Source organism: Sus scrofa, chromosome 14, assembly GCF_054392235.1.
Source record: "Sus scrofa isolate SSC_HxYL_T2T_F1_AM1 chromosome 14, Sscrofa_HxYL_maternal_Yorkshire_Landrace_v2.0, whole genome shotgun sequence".
NCBI classification, from domain to species: Eukaryota; Metazoa; Chordata; class Mammalia; order Artiodactyla; family Suidae; genus Sus; species Sus scrofa.
Genome location: NC_139396.1, coordinates 129,308,197 through 129,333,399, shown reverse-complemented (window position 1 = coordinate 129,333,399; position 25,203 = coordinate 129,308,197). Strand labels below are relative to the sequence as shown.

At 39.3% G+C, this 25,203-nt stretch overlaps 1 pseudogene across 1 annotated transcript in view; it reads left to right on the top strand.

The window, feature by feature from the left end:
- Positions 1-5,439: 5,439 nt before the first annotated feature.
- The window catches only part of CYP2C91 (cytochrome P450 2C21 pseudogene), a 39,466-nt pseudogene continuing 19,702 nt past the window's right edge, over positions 5,440-25,203 (top strand). Inside the window, 1 exon segment of the transcript NR_132429.1 lies at positions 5,440-5,782. The product of NR_132429.1 is annotated as a cytochrome P450 2C21 pseudogene (transcript).

Sequence of the window (25,203 nt, the reverse complement as noted above, 5' to 3'; positions counted from 1 at the left end):
ATGGCCCACCCTCCCTAGGGTCAGCTATGCTTCTGTATCCAGGCCATACCTGGAACACAGTGCATAAGACACTAAGCATAGGCTCCTGAAAGGAATGAGGCCCCACTAAGTTAAGATTCTTATCTGAGAAAGATACACATCTGAGGAAGAATTTCAAGGACCTCAGATTCTTGCATCTTCCCATTCATAGGTAAGCACCAAAATCATTAACTCAGTATTTTTTGTGGGTTTTTTTTTGATACTAAGTAATTTTTTTTTACCAAGATACATGCTTGACTACATGTATTTCCCAACCAAAAGATTCATATATATTTATATATGCTCCTCCCCTGCCTCTATGGAGAAGTTTCTCAGAGCTGTCTGAGAGGCTGTCTTCCAGGTTACAGTTCTCAATAAGACACTGAATAACACCCAACTCACAGCTCTTATGTTGTGTTTTATTTTTCTTTTCAATTGACAACTTTTAGAAACCTTAATTTCTAGTGAAAATGAAGAAGTAAGCAATTATGAACTTTTACGTTAACATTCTGTGGAATGGCAAACATTTCTAAAAAAACAAGTGCTTGCTTATAGAAAATGTTTCCCACGTAGCACCAGACATGTTGGCTAATGGTCCTAAATAGCTTTAGTTTTTCTGAAAAAAGAAGCCTATGTTCAGTAAATAATGTTTCAATATCTTATTTTGAATGCTCTAGATAGTCAATAAAGGTTTATCATTTAATTTAGCAAATTTTTTTTCTTTTTTTGCTTTTTTAGGGCTGCACTTGTAGCATATGGAGGTTCCCAGGCTACGGGTCTAATTTGGAGCTACAGCTGCTGGCCTAAGCCACAGCCACAGCAATGCCAGATCCGAGCCATGTCTGGAACCTACACCACAGCTCATGGCAACACTGGATCCTTAACCCACTGAGCAAGGCCAGGTTTTGAATCCGAAACCTCATGGTTCCTAGTTAGATTCGTTTCTGCTGCACCACGATGGAAACTCCGAAATTCATATTTTAAGGCAAGACAACAAAAATTTAAACATAATTTTTTTTTTCTGCCCATGTGGGCTTCCTGCTTTCCCCTTAGGGTGCACTGTAGCTCTATATCATGCATCAATCAGACTTCCTCAATGGCAGAAATACCTGCTCAACCGTAAAGATCAGTTTTTCTTCTGTTGGCACCAGCCATGTAACCCTCCTTAGAAGATGTGTGCCTTTCTCAATCCTGTAAGGACCCAGGATGACCCACCACTCACCTCATACGTGCAAATCCCTTTGGTGAACTTTATGTCCTGTGCCAACCTATCATTCCCCTTAAAGATAGTGATTGGTATAGAACAGACTGGGTCAGACAATCTGGGAAAATGCTGGGCAGCACCTAATGGAAGTTATCAGGTTAAATTCGTATTTATGATCTTATTAATGTCACTAGCTACATGACTTGTATTCTGCCTTATTATTATTATTTGGCCACACTTGCAGCATGTGAAATTTCCTGGGCCAAGGATCGAACCCATGCTACGGCGTTGATCCAGGCCACTGCAGTGACAATGCCAGATCCTTAAACCTCTGCATCAACAGGGAACTCCTCTTCAGCCTTATTTTATAAGATTATTGTTCCTTGCATTACCCAATGTGTGACTGAGCCTCTGATAAAAATAATGATGACTAGGTGACCTGAAATGATTGACCAATATGTCGTCCCATTAGATCAATGATTGTAACAATGTAACTCTAGATAAGAGAAGAAGCAATACAGGGGAATCATTTCCTGGACCATCACAGACCAGTAAGACAGTAAGTCTACAGGTTTTGCTTACTGTTAACAGGGCCTCGTCGGTCTAGTAATAGCAAGGTGAGTAGCCTATCAATGCACTCACCTGACCTAGGAATAAGAATTCCTAGTGTCTTGGGACAAATTAGTCATGAAATGCCTCCCAAATTTTGGTAGAAATTAAGACCCAAAGAGAGGGGATTGTAAAATAAAGAATGTTTCCCACTGTCCAGTTTTACAAATCAAGCCACTAGTTACTGCAGTCACTGACATACAGTATATTCTGAAAGGAATTCAGGGTAGAGATTAGGATAAGGCCCTCTGTGCTCTGGGGAAACTGCTAGAATCCGCCCTCAGATAGATATTTCCCTGAGAAAATCTTACGAACTCAGTTTCTTAACATCTTCTCATTCTTAGGAAAGTATTAAATCCCTTGACCAAGGTACCCATTTCTTGTGAATAGCAGTAAACTTCTACCAAGATGTGTGCTTGATTAGACATACTCCTTTGCCAAAATCATTGCTATACTGGCCTCTCCTCTTACACTTTGCAAAAGTCCTTAGACACTTCCTGAGAGTCTGTCTCCTGGGTTACAATCCTCAGGTTTGCTTGAATAAAATTTTAAATTTCTTTCTTAGATTGACTATTGATGTTTTTTTCGTCAATATTCTGAAGTTTCAAGTTACTAAAAAGGTTTGGAGAATTTTTTTTTTTTTTTAATTTTTTTAAGGGCCACAACCCAGAGGCATATGGAAGTTCCCAGGGCCAAGGAAGGACTCTCAGCTGCACCTGTGACAATGCCCGATCCTTTAACCTACTCTAGGGAACTTAAAACATAATTATTCTTAAAGAGTTCACCTAAAAACTCTCATCCCATTTACGTTGATTTAACGACTTGCTCCCAACAATTATGTTTAGGTTACCCATGAAAACTTCGTGAAACGTTAGACATAGTCAACCATCATCCCAAGCTGTTTACTTGCTGACAAATTTAACAGAGAGAACATGAACTTATTTGACTAGCAAGCTCAGGTAGAATAAAAGCTTTATTTTTTAATGTCGATAACGCTAAAGACATGTCAATATAAATGAGTAACTTTAAATTTGCTTTTATTTACTAGAGATAAATCTTAGATAATGTGAATAACAATTGGATTAGTTTTTACTTCATAATATTTAATTCATAAGTGCTTACTTTTAAGCTATTTAATGAGAGCTCTATCAGATTTTGGATAAGCGAGTCTTTCTAGCAGTTTGTACTTTTAAAAAGGACTCCTCCCTTTTATTTTTATTTTTTAGGTTTCAGGTTCTACTTGATTGAGTTAACTAGGCTCAGTCTCAGGTCATTGGGGGTTCTGATTTGCAGAGATTTGCAAGACAAACAGTTACTTTTAATTCCCCAAAGAACTGAGCTGCCACCAAAAGGATATCAAAAGACTGATCTGCACAACTACATTTTCTTTAATTTGCTTCTTTAGGTCAGCAGGAAGATTTCTGACTAAGGCAGAAATTGAAAGATTTCTATATTCTAGAAGTTCAGGGTTCATGGCTTCAAAAAGTTTGCACAAGGCATTCAATGAAGGCCTTCTTGGAGTTGCCGTCGTGGAACAGTGGAAACGAATCCGACTAGGAACCATGAGGTTGCAGGTTTGATCCCTAGCCTCGCTCAGTGGGTTAAGGATCCCATGAGCTGTGGTGTAGGTTGTAGATTTGGCTCGGATCTGGCGTTGCTGTGGCTGTGGAGTAAGCCGGCAGTTGTAGCTCTGATTAGACCCCTAGCCTGAGAACCTCCATATGCCACAGGTGCAGCCCTAAAAAGCTAAAAAAAAAAAAAAAAAAAGGAATCTTCAAAGCAACACTCTTCACCTGAGGATGTGGCAGTGGTTTATAAAATACTGAAAAACTGAAAAAGATTATTACTCAGGTTGGTGCTGGGTCATTTCCAAAGTGCCAAGAGATACACAATCTTCAACTCTGTGGCTAACTGAACTTTGACATTCTTATACTGTGGCTTTAAAATATTGTTCAGGAGTTCCCCTTGTGGCGCAGTGATTAACGAATCTGACTAGGAACCATGAGGTTGCAGGTTCCGTCTCTGGCCTTGCTCAGTGGGTTAAGGATCTGGTGTTGCCTTGAGCTGTGGTGTAGGTTGCAGATGCGGCTCAGATCCTGCATTGCTGTGGCTCTGGCGTAGGCTGGCGGCTACAGCTCCAATTAGACCCCTAGCCAGGGAACCTCCATATGCCGCAAAGGCAAAAAGACAAAAATAAAAAAAATAAATAAAATAAAACATTGCTCAGAGCAAGTAATTATTTAGGCCAGGGGAACTTTACAGAATACTAACCAGCTTCCCTGAAGTGACATGACCCACCAGGAGAAACATTTGGCCTTCATTCCATTCCTTCCCTGTTACTGAAAAGTGTGTTCTGTTAGCAAAGCTGGTCTTACTTTTCAGGTAGCATGAATTAAAAGCAAGAGCTCGGCTGTATATTCAGTTAAGTTCCCAAGTGCTCAGCTCCAGTTATCTAATATTCTTAAAAGGATTCTTGAATCAAGCCTTGTCCAATAAGAGATTTAACAGTACTTGGGGACTGCATATGTCCCATTTCTCCTCATATCAGTGTAACAAATTGCTACAGGTCTTTACCAAAATTTGTAGCAGTGTTTTGGAAATGAATTATTTTGCATTACCAAAAGTATTCATACAATAGGTCACATTTGCATATAACTAGGAGAGTTATCGCCAAATCACGTGTACTGCAGTGATTTGGGGAACACAACGAAATATCCATCATTGTTCTTATCATTTTCTCTCAAAACACCATCTACACCATCCATTAAGTTGATCAGTTCATCTTCCCTCCTTGGTGGTGTCTCTTCATTTCCTTTCTCCTCATGGACATGAGCGATGGCTGTGGAGAGTTCTAGACCACCAAGCAAATGATGATTGCTGTCATAATTGCATTTTGAAATAGTGGAGCTGCAGTTCTTGTAGGAACAGCTCAACCTCTGGTTTGTCAGTGCCACCTTCTGGATGCTCCGTGATATGCTCTTGATCCTGCATTGTGTTCTTATCCAGACCCACGCTGCAGGATGGGATAAGCTGGCTCCTGCCACCTTGGCCCTGGCATTGCAAGGCCCAGAGCAGGCTGTATGGGAAGGTGGTTCTAAGCAGCAGTAGAGATCTCAGTGGTCACCGGTATGTCTTTAAGGTAAACCTAGTTCAGCACAGAGAAAAGCTCTCATGGTTAATTTTAAGCTCTTCGTTATCGAATTAGTCAGCTGTCTCATGCCAGCGTCCTAGCTTGGGCAGAGACCTCTTGCCTCCACCAGGAAGGTTCTTTTTCTCATCATGTTCACACAACTGATAAGGAAATTGATGCTGAGACTGGAACAGTACAAGCTTTATTGTGCTAATAAAGCTAGTGGACAAAGAACTGCTCAACCCAATTTCGGCAGAGACAACTTTTATCTAGGAGGGTTGAAGTAGAAGGGAGGGGATTGAAAGGACTGGGAGAAAGATCCCATAACTTATCTGACTGGAAATGAAGCAATGCTAGTTTTCAGTTCTGGTGTGGTCTGTTCCGGTTGTTGTCATGGCAACTGTCCGCCTCTCCGCGCTGGTGGGCGTGTCTTTCAGCTGATGAGGGTATAAATAAGGTTGGAGGGCTGGTGGAAATCGAGTTTTTCTCCATTTTGTGCTTTGTCGGTTCTAACTGGTGCTGTTTTTCTTCCTCTTTTGTAGCTTCCTCCTGAAACTTAATAGGAGTACTTGGTTTCGATTCCAGAAGGAGGTAGGGGTAAGCTTCTGGGGCAACAGCCTTGCGAACAGTTTCATTCTCAGCTGAAAGCCATTGTTAAAGACTCTCTAAGGCCTGAAGATGGAGAGCACCCGGAGCACTCCTCGAGAAGGGACACGGGGACTGTGTGTCTGAGCTGGTACCTCAGATGCAGGTGCTAGCCGTGCCCGGCAGAGGCAGCCGGTCAGCCCGACCCAGCGCCATGTTCACCAATCTGGACACCGGTGAGTGAACTGAATGCGTTTTCACAATCAGGCACAGGGGGATGTTTTCATACAGAATAATGTGTGTTAGCTACCTGTGAATATTTTATGTGTAAGTTATTGGAATGACATTATCACATCTCTATAGAGCATAAAACAAGCATATACACAAGATACACTTACCACTTAATAAGATTGTACCTATATGACCAGACATAATTTGTTTCTGCATCCATGCCTGTGATGAATTCCTACCATCAGACCAATTATAGTGCTTTTTAATGGATTTAATTGTCTAGGTTCCTATTAGTTGCAAACCTTATCAAGTGTGCTTTCTCTTTAAATGGTTATTAATAGCAATCTGAAAAAGAATAGATGTTTGTGTATGTATAACTGAATCACTTTGTTGTGCAGCAAAGATTATCACAATATTGTAAATTAACTACAATAAAAATTTAAAAAATGAAAAAGGATATTAACAACATAAATTTCTTTTTCTTTAATAAATACCAGGTATAAATGTATATATTTAGCAATCATAGCTTTCCCTTTGTCCATGGTCAGTACTTTGGCTCTAGTCTCAGGATTTCTTCTTTTTTTTTTTCTTTTAGGGCCGCACCTGTATCATATGGAAATTCCTGGGCTAGGGATCAAATCTGAGCTACAGCTGCTGGCCTCACCAGAGCCATAGCAACACTGGATCCGAGTTGCACCTGCAACCTACAACTGTAGCTTGCAGCAACAATGTATCCTTAACCCATGCAGCTAGGCCAGGGTTTGAACCTGCATCCTCATGGATACTATGTCGGGTCCTTAACCTGCTGAGCCACAAGGGGACTCCATGATTGCTTCTCTTAAATTCATATTGAATAATGGGTTAAAACTTAAGTGGTAATACCAGCTCTAATGACTCACATGGTGCTTGCCCAGGCAAGGACCTGGACTTCACCCACACAATGACTCTGATTGTTGTCTTGCATTCCAAATTGTCCCTTCCCTTTTTTGGGCTCATTTTCAATTTGAACAAATTAAGAGATAGCGAAAATCAATTATTAACCTGATTTACATAATAGTCATATTTTACAAGTGCACCACTCCAAAAAACCTTTCAAAAAGAAGTATATTTGATGTACAATATTATGTAAGTTACAACTGTACTCATTTATGGTTATTATAAAATATTGGCTATATTCCCTGTGCCATACAGTGTATCCTTGTAGCTTATTTTATTTTATTTATTTATTTGTTTTTTTTTTTGGCTGCGGTGGGCAGTGGCTTGACGTGGGATCTCAGTTTCCAGACCAGGGATTGAACCTGGGATGCAGCTGTGCACCAAGCCCTAACCACTAGATCACCAGGGAACTCCTGCTTGTAGCTTATATTATACATAATAGATGGTACAACTTAATCCCCTACCCCTAAATTGCCTCTCCCCTCTTCCCTCCCCCCACTGGTAACAGTTTGTTCTCTGTATCCCAAAAAACTTTCCTTATTCTTTATAAGTTGATATAAAAAGAGGAATTGAGCTGAATTATGGTCAAATTTTAAAACATATGAATTCGTACTGGCTCTGCATGGTAATAACTTAAAATTCCACAAGATGGCGAGTGTTCCTCTCTGAAAGCAGAACTGAGTGGATCTTACTGGAAGGATGCTTTGCTTTTTGCTTCATTGAAACAAGGAAACCAGAACTTTTCCTCCCCTTCCTTTCCTTACTTTTATTTGTAGTTTGAAAAACAAAATATCTTATTGCACTTTTTAAATATAAAAATGAAAATAACAATAAACCTGCTTTTAGTAATTTCTACTCATTCTTCCTAGTTTTTCTTCTAGAGTGTATGGACAGCTTTTACTTATCTGCAATCTTTCAGATTATCTGGCTTGATCTTCTCTTTCTCTCTTTACTCTTCTCTCTACACCCACACTCAGTTATTTCAACTCCTCAGCATATAGAAGGGCTTCACATTTTTTTTTCTTTTAGAGTATAGTTGATTTATAGTGTTTGCCAATTTCTGCTGTACAGCGAAGTGACCCAGTCATACATAAACATACGCTCCCTTTCTTAGATTGTGGTCTATCCCAAGAGAGTAGCTATAGTTCCCTGTGCTGTACAGTGGGACCTCATTGCTTATCCATTCTAAATGTAGTGGTTTGCTTCTACTAACCCCAGATTCCCAGTCCATCCCACTCTTTCCCCTCTTCCCCCCTTGGCAACCACAAGTTTGTTCTTCATGTCTGTGAGTCTGTTTCTTTTCTGTAGATAGGTTCATTTTGCTGTATTTTAGAGTCCACATATAAGTGATATGGAGTTCCCGTCGTGGCGCAGTGGTTAACGAATCTGACTAGGAACCATGAGGTTGTGGGTTCGATCCCTGGCCTTGCTCAGTGGGTTAATGATATGGCGTTGCCGTGAGCTGTGGTGTAGGTTTCAGACGCGGCTGGGATCCAGCGTTGCTGTGGCTCTGACGTAGCTGGTGGCTACAGCTCCGATTCGACCCCTAGCCTGGGAACCCCCATATGCCGCGAGAGCGGCCCAAGAAAATGGCAAAAAGACGAAAAAAAAAAAAAGTGATATCATAGGGTATTTGTCTTTCTCTTTATGACTTACTTCACTTAGTATGAGAATCTCTAGTTCCATTCATGTTGCTGCAAATGACATTATTTTGTTCTTTTTTATAGCCGAGTAGTACTACATTGTGTATATGTACTACATCTTCTTAATCCATTCATCTGTCGCTGGACATTTGGGTTGTTTCCATGTCTTGGCTATTGTGAATAGTGCTGCAGTGAACACAGGAATGCATGTATCTTTTTCAAGGAAAGTTTTATCTGGATATATGCCCAGGAGTGGGATTGTTGGATCATATGGTAGTTCTATATTTAGTTTTCTGAGGTACCTCCATACTATTTTCCATAGTGGTTATACCAATTTACATTCCTACCAACAGTGTAGGAGGGTTTCCTTTTCTCCACACCCTCTCCAGCATTTGTTTGTAGACTTACTGAAGATAGCCATTCTGACAGGTGGGAGGTGGTACCTCATTGTAGATTTGTTTTGCATTTCTCTAATAATCAGTGATGCTGAGCATTTTTTTCTTGTGCCTGGTGGCCGTCTGTATGTCTTCTTTGGAGAAATGAATATTTAGGTCTTCTGTCCATTTTTTGATTGGGCTGTTTTTTGTTATTGTTGAGTTGTATGAGCTGTTTGTATATTTTGAGGATTAAGCCCTTGTTGGTTGCAACTATTTTCTCCCCTTCTGTAAGCTGTCTTTTTTTTTTTTTCAATGGTTTTGGTTTCCTTTGTTGTGCAAAATCTATAAGTTTGATTAGGTCCCATTTGTTTATTTTTATTTTTGTTTCTGTTGCCTTGGGAGACTGATCTAAGAAAACATTTGTAAGGTTGATGTCAGAGAATGTTTTACCTATGTTCTCTTCTAGGAGTTTTATGGTGTCTTGTCTTATGTTTAAGTCTTTAAGCCATTTTGAGTTTATTTTTGTGCATGGTGTGAAGGTGTGTTCTAATTTTATTGATTTACATGCAGCTGTCCAAACTGTCCAGCACCACTGGATGAAGAGACTGTCTTTTTTCCCCATTCTGTATTCTTGACTCTGTTGCCAAAGATTAATTGACTGTGTCTAGGTTTATTTCTGGGCTATCTCTTCTGTTCCATTGGTCTGTATGTCTGTTTTCGTACCAGTACAACACTGTCTTCATTACTGTAGCTTTGTAACATTGTCTGAAGTCTGGGAGAGTAATGCCTCCTGCTTCCCTCTGCCCACCCCAGGACTCCTTTGGCAATTCTGAATCTTTGGTGTTTCCATATAAATTTTTGGATTATTTCTTCTAGTTATGTGAAAAATGTCATGGGTAATTTGATAGGGATTTCATTAAATCTATAGATTGCTTTGGACAGTTTGGCCATTTAAACAATATTAATTCTTCAACTCCAGGAGCATGGAACCTCTTTCCAGCTCTTTGAATCTTCTTTAATTTCTTTGATTAATTTTTTTCTTTTTTTTTTTTTTAGGGCTGCACCTGTGGCATATGAAAGTTCCCAGACTAGAAGTTGAACTGGAGCTGCAGCTGCCAGCCTACACCACAGCCACAGCTATGGGGAATCTGAGCTACATCTGTGACCTACACCATAGCTCATGGCAACACCAAATCATTTACCCACAGAGTGAGGCCAGGGATCAAACCCATGTCCTTGTAGATACTAGTTGGGTTCTTTACCACTGAGCCGCAATGGGAACTCCCTTGATAATGTTTTATAGTTTTCAGCATATAAGTCATCTCCTTGGTCAGGTTTATTCCTAGTTATTTAATTTTGGGGGGTGCAATTTTAAAAAGTATTTAAAAAATTCCTAATATTTCACTGTTAGTACATAGAAATGCAACTGATTTCTGAATGTTAATATTGTATCCTACTTTTGAACAGTTCGAGTAGTTTTTGTATGGAGTTCTTAGGATTTGCTATATACAGTATCATATCATCTGCACAAAGTGATAATTTTACCTCTTCTCTTCCAATTTGGATATCTTTTATTTCTTTTGTTTGTTTGATTGCTGTGTCTAGGGCTTTCGATCCTATGTTGAATAAAAGTGGTGAGAGTGGGCATCCTTGTCTTGTTCCAGACTTTAGCAGGAAGGCTTTCAGCTTTTCTCTGTTAAATATTACATTGGCTGTGAGTTTATCATAAATAGCTTTTATTATGCTGAGATATATTCCCTCTATACCCACTTTGGTAAGAATTTTTAATCATGAATAGATGTTGGATTTTGTCAAATGCTTTTTCTGCATCTGTGGAGATGATCATGTGGCTTTTAATTTTTCTTTTGTTTATGTGTGTATGATGTTTATTGATTTGTGTATGTTGAACTATCCTTGTGAATTTGGGATATATCCCACTTGGCTGTGGTATATGATCTTTTTTATGTGCTGTTGGGATTGGTTGGCTAAATTTTGTTGAGAATTTTTGCATCTATATTCATAAAAGATATTGGCCTATAATTGTCTGGTTTTGGAGTCTGGTTTTGGTATTAGGGTGATGGTGGCTTCATAGAAGGTCTTTGGGAGTGTTCTCTCTTCAATCTTTTGGAAAGGATCCGTATAAGTACTTTTTATGTTTGGTAGTATTTGCCTGTGAAGCCATTGGGTCCTGGACTTTTGTTTGTAGGGAAAGTTTTTCTTTTCTTTTCCTTTTTTTTTTTTTTCTTTTTATGGCCACACCTGTGGCATATGAAAGTTTCTGGGCTAGGAGTTGAAGCAGAGCTTCAGACTCTGGTCCACACCGCAGCCACAGCAATATTAGATCCAAGCGGTATTTGGGACTCACACCACAGCCTGTGGTAATGCCAGATCCTTAATCAATCAAGCAAGGCCAGGGATTGAATCTGCATCCTCACAGACGTTATATCAGATTCTTAATCCACTGAGCCACAACAGGAACTCTGAGAGTAATTTTATTACATATTCAATTTTGTTTCTGGTGATTGGTCTGTTCAAATTATTTCTTCTTGATTCAGTTTTGGTGGGCTGTATGGTTCTAGAAATTTGTCCATTTCTTCTAGGTTGTCAGGTTTGTTGACATGTAATTGTTCATAGTAGTCTCTTAGTTTTTTTTTTTTTTTTTTTTTTTTTTGTGCTTTTGCAGTGTCTGTTGAGATTGCTTGTTTTTCATTTCTTATTTTGTTTATTTGGGTTCTCTTTCTCTTCTTAGTGAGTCTGGCCAGTGGTTTGTCAGTTTTGTTTACCCTTTCAAATAACCAGCTCTTGGTTTGATATTGGTTTTTTCCTATTTTTAAAAAATCTCTATTTTATTGATTTCCTCTCTCATGATTTCCTTCCCTCTGCTGACTTTAGGCTTTGTTTGTTCTTTGTTTTCAAATTCTTTTAGGTGGTAGGTTAGGTTGTTGATTTGAAGTTTTTTTTTTTTTTTTTTTTTTGAGGAAGGTCTGTATGCCTATGAACTTCCCTCTAAGAGCTGCTTTTGCAGCATCTCATAGATTTTGTATGGTTATGTTTTCATTGTCATTTGTCTCAAGGTATTTTTAAATTTTTTGATTTCCTTGTTGACCCATTGGTTTTTTACTAGCATGATTTTTGGTCTCCATGTAGTCAGTTTTTTCTAATTTTTTTTTTCCTCTGTGGTTGATTTCTAGTTTCCTGCTATTTGTGGTGAGAGAAGATGCTTGAAATAATTTCTATACTCTTAGATTTTTTTTGAGGTTAGTTTTGTAATCCAGTATGTGGTCAATCATAGAATATGTGAATATATATTCTGGTTTTTGTGGATGTAATGTCCTGAAAACATCAATTAAATCTAATTCTTATACTCTGTCATTTAGGATCTCTGTTGCCTTGTTGATTTTTCTTGTCTAGAGGATCTGTCCATTGATGTAAGTAGGGTATTAAAGTCTCCTAGTATTATGGCATTCCCATCAATTTCTCCTTTTATGTCTATTAGTACTTGTTATATATAATTGGGTGCTCTTATATTAGGGGTGTATATACTGATGAGTGTAATATCCTCTTCTTGAATTGATCCTTTTATTATTAAATAGTGTCCTTCTTTGTCTTTCTTTATGGCCTTTGTTTTAAAGCCTATTTTGTGTGACTCCCTCTTTCGACATTTCTATTCACATAAAATATCTTTTTCCATCCTCTCACTTTGAATTTGTTTGTTTTCCTTTGCCATAAAGTGAGTGTCTTATAGGCAGCATAGTGTAGGCTCTTGTTTTTTTAATCCAGTCTACACTCTGTCTTTCAATTGGAGCCTTCAGTCCATTGACATTTAGGGTAATTATTGATAAATATGTGTTGCCATTTTAAACCTTGCTTTCCAGTTGAGTCTGTATTTCTCCTTTGTTCCTTTCTTTTTTTGGCTGGGTGATTTCCTTTTATTATATGCTTGTGTCCTCTTCTTTTTAGTTTTTGTGATTGTATTGTCTGGTTTTGATTTGTGGTTGCCCTGTTTTTCAAGTATGTTAACCCCTTCCTATATCTGCTTGCCTGATAGTCATATTAGCTCAAACACCTAAAAAAAAAGTCTAGATTTTCTTACTCTCCTTCCCCACATTTTATGATTTTGATATCCTTTTTTTACATCTTCATGTTTATCTTTTTGCTGTTCCTTGTATTTATCATCGATTTTCAAATAGCTTTTTCCCCCATTTTTGATCTGTATACTGGCTTATTTAAGCGATTACTTTCCACTTGTGATTTCATCCTTCCTATATCTTCTCTCTCCTTTTCTGTTTAGAGGAGACCTCTCAGTACTTCTTTTAGAATGCGTTTAGTTTTGCTGTATTCTTTTGGTTTTTGTTTGTTGGAGAAATTCTCTATTTCTCCTTCTACTTTAAATGATGATCTTGCTGGGTAGAGTATTCTAGGCTACAAATGTTTTGCTTTTAGAACTTTGAATGTATTTTTCCACTCTCTTCTGGTCTGTAGCATTTCTGTAGAGAAATCCTAATGGGGTGTCCCTTGTAATTAACTTTTCTCTTGTTCCCTTTAGAATCCTCCCCGTACCTTTAACTTTTGCCATTTTCATTATACTGTGTCTCGGTGTAGGTCTCTTTGGGTCCAACTTGTTTGAGACCCTCTGTGCTCCCCATGTCTTGATATCAGTATCCTTTAGATTTGGTGAGTTTTCACTCATTATTTCTTCAAATATATTTTCAATCCCCTTTTTCTTCTCCTTTTGGAATCCCTATTATGTGTAGACTGGCCTACTTTACATTTATCCTGTAAATCTCTTATATTGCTTTTATTTTTCTTTATTTGTTTTTTTGGTCTGCTGTCCTGATTGGGTGATTTATATTATTCTACCTTCCAAGTCATTTATTTGTTCCTCTGCTTCATCCATTCTTTCAATAACTTTAACTCAGTTTTTGTCTCTACATATGAATTTTATAATTTTTCTTGACTCCTTCTTTTAGTTTTTCTTGACTTCTTCATCTAGTTCCTTTCTAAAGTAATCTGTGGGAGTTCCCATCATGGCTCAGCGGAAATGAATCTGACTAGTATCCATGAGGACACAGGTTTGATCTCTGGCCACTCTCAGTGAGTTAAGGATCTGGCATTGTGGGTGTGGATCTAAAAAGACAAAAACAAATAAATAAATAATCTGCAATACTGTTGATATCTGTTCTTAATTCCTTCAGTATTTTCATTACCTCTTTTTTTTTTTTGGTCACTTGTCTTTTTAGGGCCACACCTGCAGCATATGGAGGTTCCTAGGCTAGGGGTCGAGTCAGAGCTATACTTGCCAACCTACACCACAGCCACGGCAATACAGGATCTGAGCCCCTTCTGCAACCTACACCACAGCTTATGGCAATGCTGGATCTTAACCCACTGAGTGGGGCCAGGGATTGAAACTGTGTCCTCATGGATACTAGTTGGGATGGTTAACCTCTGAGCCACAACAGGAACTTCTCATTACCTCCTTTTTGAATTCAGTGTCTATTATACTGCAGAGGTCTGTTTCATTGTTTGTTCCTTCAGGAGAATTCTGTTCTTTTAACTGGGAATGGTTCCTGTGCTTCTTTATTTTGCTTATATTTTTATTGTTCTGTGAGTTTAGGGATAGCAATTATCTACTGTAGTCTTGGAGTGCTCTTTATATGTGGGAGTGTCCCTGGGTAGCTTGTGATGGCTTACTACTTTGTTGGTGTGAAGGCTGCTTTTGGTTTGGATGCTTGTCTCTTTTCTCAGTGTGTGCAGGCTGTTATCCCCTTGATGGGGGTGTGCCAGTACAGCCTGCAAGTGCTTCCAGAGAGGTGGGGAAAATAGGTGGCACTTGGTTGCCTGGTCCTTGCCAGTGGCGAGGACCCACAGGGAGGTGGGGTGCAGTCTGCTCCTGGTTGTAGGACTCTCGGCAGTGGCAGTGACCCTTCAGGAGGTGGGGCAGTGCCCATAGCTTTTGGCAGTGGCAGTGGTGGGGTGTGTGCATTCCCAGCGGGGTGAGGGCAATGGGTGGCACTTAGTTGTAGGACCCTCCATGGTGGTGACCCCTGAGGTGACTGGGGCCACAGTTGGTGCCTGTTCATAGGACCTTTTGTGGTGGTAGGCTGTGCCTACCTTAGGAGTCTGAGATGGCTGTGGCTGTTTGTACCAGCCCCTATAGCCAACATGTGTGCAGAGAAAGATGTTCCTATGGTGGTCCCACCTTCCTCTTCTCACCCTCCCCAACAGTGGTGCTTTGCTTTTTCTGTGGGCCCAGGCCTCCTCCTTCCCTCACTTGGTTGTGGTACTCCACTCCCCAACCCATGGTGCACCACTCCCTAACCCCCTCAGGATGTTTCCACACAGCTAACCCTAGTCCTCTCCCCAGAACTGACCTCTGAAGCCTGAATCTAAGTGCCTAGCCCCTGCCTGTCTCAGGCGTGGTATCCCAGTGGTTTGTGTGGCTCTCTCTCTGCTTTCCCCTTCTCATTCTGGCTGCCCTGCTTTTATCTGAGGCTTTGAGGCTACCCCTTTATCCCAGCTGATCTCTGTCAGTTTGGATCTCCCTGCATCCCAGGGTGCAGATTCCTTTCCTCTTTGACAGCTCCCTCTCAGAAGTGCTGGTCTCATCCTGATTCCTTTTTTTCTCTTCTCTCTCTCTCTCTCTTTTTTTTTCCTTCTTTTCTACCCAGTTAGGTGGAGGGTTTCTTGCCCTTTTTGGAGGTTTGAGGTATTCTGCCAGTGTTCAGCAGGTGTTCTGTGCAAATTGTTGTACATGTAGATAGTCTTTTTGGATGTGTTTATGGAAGAAGGTGAGCACCACATCTTATTCCTCTGCCATCTTGATCCCTTCCCTGAATTACAAATTTTTAATTTTATTATATAGAAATTCAAGCAAGAACAAGGATGTGATAAAGGAATGTGATTACAGATGATATTTGAGGGAAATTATCCAGGAGTTCTTTAAAGTGCTTTGGAATACAGCAAGGATGGAATTCAAAGGATGTTGGAGATCTCCATTTTCTAGGCTTAGCATTTTGAGGATCTAGGTAATCATAATAGTCATGGAAATGCAGAGAAGTTTGGTGATAGAGGAGCCAAAATTACATGAAAATTGTCTGCTTTGGCATTCTCATGGATCTAGCAAAATAATCAGTTGGGAAGGTTCAAAGAGGCCAAAGGAGAAGATATATTTTTAAAAGAAGGAATCAAATCAGGTTTAATTTGGAAGGTGGACAGTTGGTGGTCTCTGGATTGATTAAGAGGATTTCCTTGTCAGCCCTAACTAAAGAGAGTAGTTTATTTTTTTTATTTTTTTATTTTTATTTATTTTTTGTCTTTTTGCTATTTCTTGGGCCGCTCCCGTGGCATATGGAGGTTCCCAGGCTAGGGGTCTAATCGGAGCTGTAGTCACCAGCCTATGCCAGAGCCACAGCAACGCGGGATCCGAGCTGCGTCTGCAACCTACACCACAGCTCACGGCAATGCCAGATTGTTAACCCACTGAGCAAGGGCAGGGATTGAACCCGCAACCTCATGGTTCCTAGTCGGGTTCATTAACCACTGTGCCATGACGGGAACTCCAAGAGAGTAGTTTAATAGGAGGCAGATGATAGGGAAATTTCAGCAATCAGAGAAGATGTTCTATTTGAGAAGCTAAGCAGAGGTGGGAAAGATCTGGATGATAAATTTATTTATTTACATTTTTTTTTTTTTTGGCTGCAACCATGGCATGAGGAAATTCCCAGGCCAGAGATCGAATATGAGTCACAGCAGTGACCTGTGCCACACTGCAGCAACATCAGATCCTTAACCCACTGTGCCACAGTGGGAATTCCTGGATGATAGATTTAAATGGTGGTTGGCTCAATTGGAAAAATTGTGTGGGAAAGGAATAAAGATACTTATAAAGAAGTAAGTGTGGGTACAAAGTTTCCACTAAAATGGGAGAGGCAAAATTCAAGAACACATGGAAAAGAGCTAATTCTAGAGGGCAAAATGATATTTTTTCCTCTGAAGTTACAATTACTTTAAACAACTACTTTCTGTGTTACAATGAGTGTGAATGGAGGAATTGATTAGTAGACAGAGCTTAGAACCCCAAGTGGGTAGAGTCTAGGAGGTCAGGAGGAGTGAAATTCACAGAATTTTCTGTGGCGTTTTATCTGAACCCTTGGTTTCTTGTGGTCTGGATGAGGTGCAGTGATTTTGGTCAAACATGTGGTTTGGGGAATTGTAGGGAGAAAAAAATTTCCAGTGTCCACTTTCTCCACCCTTAAGGAATGATTCTTAACCCTTTAGAGGTCATAGTTCATTCTGGGAATCTTCCCAGAAAGTATAGCCACCTTCCCAGAAAAGTTTACTTGTATGCAGCATTTACTCTTTTTACACATTTTGAGGGGTGCCATGGATGCTGTAAAGCCTCTTCCTTATCACAGGGTATCTGAATTACTGGTGGCTGTCTCCCTAATACTTTTTATATATTTACATTTTATATTTAAGCATTTCATTATTCAAGGCAACGCGATTTTATTTTAATGATAGCTTAATTTTGATAAGCCAGGTGTAAGAAACCACTGAATCTCATAATATACTTGAGTAGATGGTTGTATTCAAGGGGATCTTGGACTGTTGTTTTCTCTACATTGGGCCATATGTTGAGCAATTATTTTGTCAAATAATCACATCTAATCACTCCCAGGGAAAACACAATCAGTGCTAAAAAATTTACCAGTGAGAACATGATAACGATTGTATCTGACTTGTCTGATATAAGTGCTGAGATACAATAAATCCCACCCTGAGATATGAACTTTTTCTTCTGTTGAAACATCCTAAGAGCATGGGTTTGATATTGAGAAGGAGAAATTTTAGAATAGAATTATAGAAGTTGGAAAGATATGAATAGTCCTTACCTTAATTCTTTTTCTTACAAAGGTTTCACAGTTATTTAAATTTATGTACCCGTGGCTGTCTTCTGTTCAAATTTAGTGGCAGGACTGGAGAGAGGATATAACACAAAAGGGAAAATGACAGGGAAAACTCAAGGACATGGTAGAGAGTAGGAGATGTAATAATTCTCCCAACTGTTTTGTAGCATCTCAGTTTCGTGGGAACGATGATGCAGTCATATCCAGCTTGAGTTGTCTGAGGTGTGAGTATTTTTTGTTTTTTTTGGTGTATTAGCAGCATGTAGAAGGTCCTGGGCCAGGGATGGAACCCATACCACAGCATGTGCCACCAGGAAACTCCCAGTAATTTTTTTTTCTTAAGAGGTGGCCACTTTGTTGACCAGTGTGCATTCTTTCAGAATTCATTTTTCACAGTGAGAATGTTCAGGGTAGTGTCTAGTATTGGAGCTGGGAAGACGGATACTCTACTCTTTATCAATGGAGAATGAAATAAGTTCTGGAATTTTGTGTAAAGTGGTCTCAGATTTTTTTTTTTCTTTTGCAGTCTGAGAAGCACTCTAAAAAGTCACATTCAGGAGAAGGGAATTGCTATGAGTGGGATGTAACTAAAGAAAATGTACTACTCAGAGTTCCTATTGTAGCTCAGCAGTTAACGACACCAACTAGCATTCATGAGGACGTGGATTCAATCCCTGGCCTCGCTCAGTGGGTTAAGGATCTGGCATTGTGGTGAGCTGTGGTGTAGGTCTCAGATGTGGCTCGGATCCAGAGTTGCTGTGGCTGTGGTGTAGGCCTGTGGCTACAGCTCCAATTGCACCCCAGCCTGGGAACTTCCATATGCCGCAAGCGTGGCCCTAAAAAGACAAAAAGACCAAAAAAAAAAAAAAAAAAAGGAGAAAGAAAGAAAATGTACTACTCAAGAAAGCAGTGTCCAAAAAAATAAACACAGCATAAGAATGTCTGTTTGAGTAAATATTTTAATAATTTACAAGTAACATTTATAAAAGTTCATCTTTGAGGGAATTTTGGTGAAATATGACAGACTGAATGTTGCATACACTTTCCTGGCTCCTTCAAAACTACACTAAAATGACAAACAAGCCCATTTTCTAAGAAAGGACTTAGAAGGATTTGCCAATAAAAACGTTATTTCTTTTTGTGGAAGTCAGATGAGCAGATGGAGGAGTGGTAACTAATTTAGCAAAGTGAAGGAAGTTACAACTCACATAGCTCAAGAGGGCGTTTACCAGTAGGAAAGAAGTCAAATTACTTGCACAGAATCCTTGAAAGCCTCAGTACCTGGAAGTACCAGCTCTCAAAGAAGACAGAGCATAGATGAAGCAAAAAAGAGAGTACAGGATATTGAAATTCTCTGTCACAAGTGTTCCATTACTAATCCATTCTAAATGTAATAGTTTGCATCAACCAACCCCAAACTCCCCATCCAGTCTCCTTATCTCCTCCCTTCCCCTGGCAAACACAAGTCTGCTCTCCATGTCCATGAACTGTTTCTGTTTTATAGATAGGATCATTTGAGCCATAGATTCTACACATAAGTAATATCAAATGGTATCTATCTTTCTCTGATTTACTTCACATAGTATGATGAGTCTCTAGTTGCATCCATGTTGCTGCAATTGGCATTATTTTGTCTTTTTTTTTTTTTTTTAGGGCCACAACTTCAGCATATGGAAGTTTTGTGGCTAGGGGTCTAATTGGAGTTGTAGCTGCCAGCCTATGCCACAGCCACAGCAATGCGGGATCTGAGCTGCATCTGTGATCTACACCACAACTCATGGCAATGCTGGGTCCTTAACCCACTGGGTGAGGCCAGAGATTGAACTTGCATCTTCATGGATACTAGTTGGGTTTCTTACTGCTGAGCCATGATGGGAATGCCTATATTGTCCTTTTTTAATGGCTGAATAGTATTCCATTGTATAAATGTACCACATCTTCTTAATCCATTCATCTGTCAATGGACATTTGGGTTGTTTCTGTCTTGGCTATTATGAATAGTGCTGCAGTGAACATAGGGGTGCATGTATCTCTTTCATTGAAATCTTTATCTGGATATATGCCCAGGAGTGGGATTGCTAGATCATATGGTAGTTCTATATTCAGTTTACTGAGGTATCTCCATACTGTTTTCCATAGTGGCTATACCAGTTTATATTCCTACCAAAAGTGTAGGAAGTTTCCTTTTTCTGCACACCCTCTCCAGCATTTGTTATTTATAGACTTACTAACGATGGCCATTCTGACCATTGTGAGTGGTACCTCAGTGTAGTTTTGATTTGGGTTTCTCTAATGATTAGTGATGTTGAGCATCTTTTCATGGGCCTATTGGCCATCTCTATGTCTTCTTTGGAGAAATGTCTATTTAGGTCTTCTGCCCATTTTTCAATTGGGTTTTTATTCTGTTGAGTTGTATGAGTTGTTTGTGTATTTTGGATATTAAGCCTGTGTCAGTTACATCATTTGTAACTATTTTCTCCATCTTGTAGGGTTTTTTAAATGGTTTTTCATTGCTGTGCAAAAACTTGTAGGTTTGATAAGGTCCCATTGGTTTATTTTTGTTTTTATTTCTATTGCCTTGGGAGACTGGCCTAAGGAAACATTTGTACGGTTGATGTCAGAGAATGTTTTGCCTATGTTCTTTTCTAGAAGTTTTATGGTGTCTTATGTTTAAATCTTTAAACCATTTTGAGTATATTTTTGTGCATGGCATGAAGATGTGTTTTAGTTTCATTGACTTACATGCAGCTGTCCAGTTTTCCCAGCACCACTGGCTGAAGAGACTGTCTTTTTCCCCATTTTATATTCTTGCCTCCTTTGTTGCAGATAAATTGACCATAACTGTCTGGGTTTATTTCTGAGTTCTCCATTTTTTTCCCATTGATCTGCATGTCTGTTTTTTGTACCAGAACAACACTCTCTTGATTACTGTAGCTTTGTAATATTGTCTGAGGTCTGGGAGAGTTATGCTTCCTGCTTGGTTTTTTTTTCCCTCAGGATTCTTTTGGCAATGTTGGGTCTTTTATTGTTCCATATAAATGTTTGGATTGTTTGTTATAGTTCTGTGAAAAATGTCCTGGGTAATTTGATAGGGATTGCATTGAATCTGTAGATTGCTTTGGGTAGGATGGCCATTTTTACAATATTGATTTTCCCAATCCAGGAACATGGAATATCTTTCCATTTCTTTACATCTTCTTTGATTTCTTTGATTAAAGTTTTATAGTTCTCGGCATATAGGTGCTTTACCTCCTTGGTCAGGTGTATTCCGAGGTATTTGATTTTGTGAGGTACAATTTTAAAAGGTATCATACTTTTGTATTCCTTTTCTAATATTTCATTGCATGTATACAGAAATGCAACTGACTTCTGAATGTTAATCTTATATCCTGCTACTTTGCTGAATTTATGAATCAGTTCAAGTAGTTTTGGGGTTGAGTCCTTAGGGTTTTCTAGGTATCGTATCATGTCCTCTGCATACAGTGACAGTTTGATCTCTTCTCTTCCTATATGGATGCCTTTTATTTCTTTTGTTCGTCTAATTGCTATGGCTAGGACTTCCAAAACGATGTTGAAGAGCAGTGGTGAGAGTGGGCCTGTCTTGTTCCAGATTTGAGTGAGCCTGTCTTGTTCCAGATTTGAGTGAGAAGGCTTTCAGTTTTTCCCCATTGAGGATTATATTTGCTCTGGGTTTATCATAAATGGCTTTGATTATATTCAGGAATGTTCCCACTATACCCGCTTTGGCGAGGGTCTTGATCATGAATGGATGTTGGACTTTGTCAAATGCTTTTTCTGCGTCTATTGAGATGATCATATGATTTTTGACTTTTCTTTTGTTAATGTGGTGTATGATGCTGATTGATTTGCATATGTTGAACCATCCTTGTGAACCTGGGATGAACCCAACCTGGTCATGGTGTATAATTTTTTTGGTATGTTGTTGGATTCGGTTGGCTAAGAGTTTGTTGAGAACTTTTGCATCTATATTCATCAATGATATTGGGCGATAGTTTTCTTTTTTGGTGGTATCTCTGTCTGGTTTTGGAATGAGGGTGATGGTGGCCTCATAGAATGTCTTTGGGAGTATTCCTTCTTCTTCAACCTTTTGAAAGAGTTTAAGGAGGATGGGCACCAACTCCTCTTTATATGTTTGATAGAATTCACCTGTGAAGCCATCTGGTCCTGGACTTTTATTTGTAGGGAGTGATTTTATGACCTCTTCAATTTCATTTCTAGTGATCGGTCTGTTCAGTTGGTCTGTTTCTACTTGATTCGGTTTTGGCAGGCTGTAAGATTCTAGAAAATTGTCCATTTCTTCCAGATTGTCAAACTTGTTGCCATACAGTTGTTGATAGTATTCTCTTATGGTTTTTTTGTATTTCTGCTGTATCCGTTGTGATTTCTCCTTTTTCATGTATAATTTTGGTTATTTGGGTTCTTTCCCTCCTCTTTTGAGTGAGTCTGGCCAGGGGTTTGTCAATTTTGTTCACCTTTTCAAAGAACCAGCTCTTGGTTTTATTAATTTTCTCTATTGTTTTTTGAGTCTCTATTTTATTGATTTCTTCTTTGATCTTTATAATTTCCTTCCTTCTGCTGACTTTAGGTCTTTTTTGTTCTTCTTTTTCTAATTTAGGTGGAGGGTTAAGTTGTCAATTTGGGATCTTTCTGCTTTTTTGAGAAAGGCCTGGATTGCTATAAATTTCCCTCTGAGCACTGCTTTCGCAGCATCCCATAGATTTTGAGAGGTTGTGTCTTCATTATCATTTGTTTCCAGGTAGTTTTTAATTTCCTTCTTGATTTCCTCATTGACCCATTGGTTTTTTAGTAGCATGTTGTTGAGTCTCCATGTAGTAGGTTTTTTCTCTTTCCTTTTCCCATGGTTGGCTTCTAATTTCATGGCATTGTGGTCAGAGAAGATACTTGAGATAATTTCTATGCTCCTAAATTTATTGAGATTCGCTTTGTGTCCCAATATGTGGTCGATTCTTGAGACTGTTCCATGAGCATTTGAGAAGAATGTGTATTCTGATTTTTTTGGATGTAGTGTCCTGAAGATATCAATGAAGTCTAACTTTTCTATTGTTTGCTTTAGGGTCTCTCTTGCTTTATTGGTTTTCTGTCTAGAGGATCTGTCCATTGATGTGAGGGGGGTATTAAGATCTCCTCCTATGATTGTATTCTCATCAATATCTCCCTTTATGTCTGTTAATATTTGTTGTATGTATCTGGGTGCTCCTATATTTGGGGCATATATGTTGATGATAGTAACATCCTCTCCTTGGATGGATCCCTTAATCATTAAGTAGTGTCCTTCTTTGTCTTTCTTTATGTCTTTTGTTTTAAAGTCTATTTTGTCTGATATGAGCGTTGCAACTCCTGCTTTTCTGTCATGTCTATTGGCATGAAATATTTTTTCCCCATCCTTTCACTTTCAATCTCTATGTATCTTTTGTCCTAAGGTGAGTTTCTTGTAGGCAGCATATTGAAGGTTTTTGCCTTTTTATCCACTCAGCCACTCTGTGTCTTTTGATTGGGGCATTTAGTCCATTGACATTTAAGGTGATAATTGATAGATGATTATTTATTGCCATTTGAACCTCGTGTTCCAGTTGATTCTATGGTTCTCCATTCTTCCTTCCTTCCTTTTTTTTTTTTTTTTTTTTTTTTTTGGTTGGATGGTCTCCTGTTATTATCTGCTTGAGTGTATTTTTTTCTTTCATTTTTTGGGAATGCAGTATTTGGTTTTGGCTTGTGGTTGCCCTGTTTTTTAAGTATGCTAACCCCTTCCCATAATTGTGTGTTTTAGCCTGATGGTCCTGTAAGTTCAAACACTTCATTACTATATTAAAATTAAGAAGAGAAACATACAAACAAACAAAAAGGGTTATTTACCTCCTAACATCCCTTGCCCACATTTTATGGTTTTGATGACCTTTTTTATTTTTTCTTTTAAATTTTATTTTGTTTGAAGCATGTTCATGATTAAATCTGTATGCTGGCTTATTTGAGTGACTGCTCTCTGATTGCGGTTTCCTCAGTCCTAGTTCCTCCTCTTCTTTTTTTTTTTTTTCTTTTCTTGTTTCTTCCCTTTCCTTCCTTTCTTTTTGGTTTAGAGAAGACCTTTCAGTATTTCTTTTAACCTGGGTTTTGTGTTGCTGTATTCTTTAAGTTTTTGTTTGTTGGGAAAAATTTTTATTTCCCCTTCTATTTTAAATGACATTCTTGCTGGATAGAGTATTCTAGGTTGCATATTTTTTCCTTTTAGCAGTTTAAATATCTCTTGCCATTCCCTCCTGGCCTGTAGTGTTTCTGTAGAGAAATCAGCTGATAATCTTATGGGGGTTCCCTTGTAGGTAACATTCTGTTTTTCTCTTGCTGCCTTTAGGATCCTCTCTTTATCACTAACTTTTGCCATTTTTATTATGATGTGTCTTGGTGTGGGTCTATTTGGGTTCAATTTGTTTGGGGCCCTCTGTGCTTGTATCTTGAACCCAGTATCCTTTAGATTTGGGAAGATTCCAGCGATAATTTCTTCAAATATATTTTCCATTCCCTTATCTTTTTCTACTCCTTCTGGAATTCCTATTATGCATAGATTGGCCCGCTTTATATTATCCCATAGGTCTCTTATATTGCTTTCCAGTTTTTTGATTCGGTTTTCTGTCTGTTGACCTGATTGAGTGATTTCCATTATTCTATCTTCCATATCACTGATTCATTCTTCTGCATTATTCATTCTGGTTTTTACTGCCCCTAGTTCAGTTTGCATCTCTGCAAATGAATGTTCTAGTTTTTCTTGGCTCCTCCTTATATTTTCTAGCTCCTTTCTGAGGGTATCTGCATTACTGTTCATATCTTCTCTTAATTCCTTCAGTATTTTCAGTATTTCTCTTTTGAACTCCAGGTCTGTCTGACTGCAGAGATCTGTTTCACTGTTGACTGTTTTAGGTGAGTTCTCCTGTTGGTTTGACTGGGGGTGGTTTCTCAGCTTCTTCATCTTGCTTGTTGTTTTCTTTCTCCTGAGGGAGTTGTACTCTCCGTGATCGGGCAGTGTTTGCCTTGTCACTGCTGTGGAATATTTCCTGAGGGCTGGCATTGTTGGTCAATCTTTTTTGAGGCAGTGTGGCTTTTCTGGAGTGTTGATGGGGCTAACAGTGTTTCTTTGAAGCAAAGGAGGACTTCCTGAGGGCAGACAGGACTGGGAGGTCCACACCACGATGGTAGCAGATTTCACCTGGTCATGCAGAGGTTGCTCTGGTGTTTTTAGGCTGTGGGGTTCTTGCAGGGGGTTGGTGGTGTTGGGCAGCTGTTCTTCAGGAGTTCAGCGCCCCCTGGTGGCTGGAGCAGCTATCTGGGTCACTGAGAACCTAAGAGGCTCTTCCCTAAGGCAGCCCAACTCAGAAGGACAGCCTGAGAATGTAGGTGGATCTTTTCACAGTCTGGCCAAGCTTGTTGTAGCTTTTCTGGGCTTCAGGGGCTCCTCCAGGGGGCTGGTGGTGCTGAGCAGCTATTCCGTGGGAGTGGGGCACCCCCTGAGTGCCTTGGAGGCTAGGTGGGC